The sequence below is a fragment of the Solanum stenotomum genome, chromosome 11 (assembly GCF_019186545.1).
Source record: "Solanum stenotomum isolate F172 chromosome 11, ASM1918654v1, whole genome shotgun sequence".
NCBI classification, from domain to species: domain Eukaryota; kingdom Viridiplantae; phylum Streptophyta; class Magnoliopsida; order Solanales; family Solanaceae; genus Solanum; species Solanum stenotomum.
In genome coordinates, this window is record NC_064292.1 from 19,466,619 (window position 1) to 19,471,538 (window position 4,920).

Sequence of the window (4,920 nt, forward strand, 5' to 3'; positions counted from 1 at the left end):
TACCTGGAATCCTCTTTCCGACACCACCGAGTTTTCTATGTTTTGAGTTCAGATGAGGTACATATGCCCATTTGAAGTCAGCATTCCTAGTTAAGGAAATTTACCCAAATTAGTGAGGGGTATTTTGTTTTTACCTTTACTTCATCAGCTTTAAACATTTTTAGTAATATTTTTGGGTTCAAAACTGATTTTTGTCAGTTTTCCCAATCCCAAATATGCTTACGCTTTTGAGAAGAGTTCAAGTGGAGAAAAGAGGAAAGGTTCAAGGCGTTCGTTAAGATACGTGAGATTTATCGAGGAATTACGCCAAATTAAGGTATGTAAGCTTCCATAGTGATGGGTTCGTTCACCCACACACCAACCATGATTTACATAATCGAATTCATCCATAAAGATTGAGAAATTTGAGTTCTTGATGAGTGTTCTTGAAGTATTGTTCTTCATTCTTGAATTTTGATGTTTGGTTTAGTTCTTGAGGCGAGAAGCTTGTTAACGAGTATTGTTCTTGAGGGTTTTCGAGTATATTTTCATGTAGTTAAGTTTGGTAAACGAATCTAAGAGTGTTTGGAAAAAAATCGTTCGATTCTAGGCGAATTAGGATCAAAAAACGAGAAAACAAAATTCTTCGGGTTTTCTGGCTAGGGGCTAGTGCGCCACGCCAGCAGTGTGCCAGAAGTGACCCTCTGAAGTTTGAGGGATAGCGCCCGTGCCACTCAGTGCGCTAGGTCCCCTGCCTCATCCTATTTTCAGTCGTTTGCTCCGTCTGAGTTCTTTTAACATGTACCTTTACTCCTTTCTAATTCTAACTACTCTAAACTACATCTAAACATCAAGAGATAATTCATAAAATTAATCATGTCGCTTGTATTCATAATTAAAATTCAAGGTAGAGTTAAGGGTAAAGTATTGAGAGTTCTTTCAAGTCATTTTGAGAAATCTTTTAAATTCTTTTAAAACTTGTTTTAAGACTTAAGTACTTGAGTTTGAGGATGAGGAGAGTTGAGCTTCATTTTTCAAAATGAATATATAGGAACTAAGCATTCCTCCAAGTAAATGTTTTCACATTTAAAAAGAGAGCAAGCATCAATTTCCAAATGAGTTCATCATCAGTTTTTGAGTATAATCTCATTTAAGAGAAAATTTTATGTAATAATCTCAAAGCTTGAGGATGACGAAATGTTTTTTAAACATATGAGATTAGTATATTTTTGGGAGTAGTATTGAGCACCAATATGGGGACGAGTTCATACAACTAAAAGTTCTCATAAACCAAATAGCCAATGTGGGTCATAATTTTTAGATGATTCCTTATTGATTTTTAATCATATCTTAGTGGAACCACTTAGTTGAGGATGTCTTATACTCCGGCCAGGTATAGGACAGTTCTGGCAGTGCGGGCAAGATATTGTATTATCACATAGCTCATAACGATGCTTATCGGTTAGAGAATCTCCCAAATTGAATTATTTTGTATCTTTACATACAAACTGAGTTATTATTGTTCTTTTAAACACGTTGAGTTGTTATCTATTGTTGTAAATGATTTATATAAACTGCATGTTTATTATTGCTTTTGTACCGCATTGAGTTGAGTATCCATGAGTTGAGGTTGAGGTGAGTATGTTTCCTTCTTTTAAAGTTCTTGCTTTTATTATATGTTAAGTATTCCCTTACATACTCGTACATTCAATGTACAGATGCCATTTTGCTTGCATCATTTCATGATGCAAATACAGGAGATCAGAATAATCAGCATGCATTTTGTTGATACCACTTGCAGTGCTAGAGTTGTTTGGTGAGCCTCCTTGCTTCTGGAGGATCTCTTATTTATTATTTCAATTTTTTTCGTATGATCGGGGGTCTTGTCCCGAAATCCCTCATAGTATAAGAGGCTTCATAGACAGTACCCAGTTGAGAAGTCTACTTCATTTTCTATTGTTAATGTTCAAGAATTGAGTTGCCCTTGTGGCTAGCTTGAATATTTTTAAATGTTCCAAGTTAAGTATTTGACAGAGTTGAATTAAAAATTTACTTTTGAGTTCATCTAATGTTCAGTTAGTCTTCCGTTGAGAGTTGAGCCAGGCCAACAGTTCGATTGGGGCCATCAATGGTTCTCGAGTGCCAGCCACGTCCAGGGTGTAGGCTCGGGCTGTGACAAGTATGTTGGCATGAGAAATTTCTTATGTTGTTTTCTATTCATGCATGTGAATCTACTGTTACTGCAAGATTAAATGTCTTCCTTATCCAAAAAATTTAATAAAAGAGGTAATAGATGACATCTGGAAAAACATATCTTGGCTAGCTTGTCTTTTTTTTTTACCTGATATTTGATATTCATAAATCTTGTGTTTCCTTTTATATATATATATATATATAAGTAATTTTTATTTTTATGTCTTTACTAAGGTGATTTCAATTTCCAATATTACTGCATGTCTATTTGTGGCATTGATTTTGCATGTATAGGGAAAAATTGAGCTAACTTTTAGCCAAAGTATCATGGACGAGTCTCAAATTTCATCAAATGATGTTGTTGGTAAGGTTTTAGGAAAAGAGCACTCTGAAAGGGTTAGATGTTTGGGATTAAGAGTCGTCCCTAGTAATGTTGTTAAACAAGTAAGACCTCGTTATGGTTGTGCAAGGGCTTCAAGTAGTGAAGGCTCATGTTCATCCCAATTCCAATAGAACCACAATCAATTGATGAATGATCATAATCAAATGATGAATGCTTTCAAGCCATATATTTTAACGAAGAAGAGACGATACCAAAAAATATTGCAGGGTTCTTTGCTTCTCCTTCGACAAATTCTCCTTCAACAACTGTAAGTAAAGTTCTTATTTTTTTTTCATATGAACCATGGAACATTGTTATAAAAAATTTGCAATAACATATCAAGGCATTCGTTTGATGAAAGAATTCACACAAGGCCTATTTAAATTGCCATTGATTCAATAATATCCAAACCTAAGTCACGAAAGCAATGACGACATCAACACCTACAACATATTGTCTGATGTTGTAACCTACTTGAGGAGATCCATATAAATGCAGTCAACTTACATAGAATTACAACCCCTTTTCCGTTGATGTATCAGTAATAGTAGCAGCCTCAGACTCTAGAGGGCGAGGGCATAAGATAAATCTTCATGACATCATGATGTACATCAATATTAGAAACATACCAGCTGACATAGTAAACACCATAACCCACAGCAGCCAGACCAGAAACATTTGTAGTTAGAAAGCGCAGTTGTGATGAAACAATAACAGTTGTGGCAGCTAAAAAAAATGTTGCCTACCCACTCTTGCCTACACTGGCATTTGTAAAGACTAGCAAATTGGTGTTGTAGTAGTATGCGAAATCCTCACAGTTGTTCTTGAATATGTTGTATAACCCAAAATCGTTCTGAAGGAAAAATTTAGCTTGGTGCAGGACATGCTCTGGTGGATCAGAAGGGGCAATTGTGCATGTTCCCCTTCGAGTCTTAGCAATAAAACTTCATTGTGAGTCACGATACATAAAAAGATACAACTCACACTCACAAAGAAAACACTCGAGGAATGATGAGATAACACCTTCAGTCCTTGATTGATCACCACCTCTAGGACATTGGGATCCCGAGGGATGTGAAGGAGATAAGCTGAATATGAAACGGTCTAAAACAGTTCCAGTTCCAATCTCTTGGGATGTGACACTTTGCTTAGTTTTTACGAATTATAGATTTGGTTCTTTATTTGTAGCATTTTATTAACTTCCCAAAGTGTAACTAGAGTACTTGAATTTCTATTTTCATTTGATTTGTATATTGCTTCTCCTTCCTTTCATTCATTTTTGGTTGACATAAATTGACTAATGACAAGTATAGTTTGAAACATAACATTTTTCAAGAAACTCACATTTTCAAATATCACTTGATTAATTTTATACTTTATTTTTTTATGAAGCCATGTGATGCTACTAGTGAGCCAATTCTGCCTATGAACACAAGAAGATCATATGGTGGTGATAGTAATCCTAGCCATGACAACTGTTGATTACGTTGTAGTTATCTTAGCTAATTAATTATGCTGACAAGATTGTGTGATTGGAGGGGTAGTTAAAATGTTGGATTGGATATTTTTTGTTTTGATTTAGTGTTTGACTCTGATTAAGATATTTGGTGTTGACAATTTAATTTAAATGACTAATGATCATGCAATATTTTTGTGATTTTATGATATGTAGTTAAAGAATATATATGTCGTGACCTTGAGATATTTTTTGGGTTTGATTATGATTTATAGCTTAATTAGTGATTCTGTAAATAGTATATGAATAAAAAAATATTCAATTAACTGTACAAGTTATGATTGCCCAGATCTTTAAATATAACGAATTTTAAAAATGTGTGGAGGTTTTACTATCTGTAACTGAAAAATAATAATTTTAAAAGATTTAATTTTAAATTAGGGTGGGTTGACTTCTGCAAAGTAACTCCCACTAATTTTTTGTATGGGTCAAAACTGCCACAAATTGGTTGCAACAATTCTTATTGTGGGAGTTTCTTAATAAATGTCATAATACTAGATTGCAGGGGTTTTAAACCCCCATAAACAGTAAAATTAACCCCCGTTATTCAAGCATTTTTTGGTAGTCCGTTAAGGTTTTACTTAAACATGTGCATGAGTATATCTTCTGGGTCTATGGGGGACAAGTTAGGTTTAGTTTAGCTGTAATTATATTTACTTTTGGTATGCTCGTGTATTTTTTCTTTCTTTACTACTTTGACCTTTGTTTCTGTCTAGATACCATCTTTTTAGATAATATTTACCTTCTTTGCACAAATGGCCTTTGATTCTTACTGGGTACCTTTCTTATGGTACATATGCTACACTCTGCATTTTTTTTGATGTGGGTCCTAGTACCAGTTACCAGCGGT

General features: G+C 34.4%; 1 pseudogene; it reads right to left on the minus strand.

The window, feature by feature from the left end:
* Positions 1-3,067: 3,067 nt before the first annotated feature.
* LOC125845727 (protein LEAD-SENSITIVE 1-like) lies at positions 3,068-3,831 on the minus strand (annotated as a pseudogene).
* Between the last annotated feature and the right edge of the window lie 1,089 nt (positions 3,832-4,920).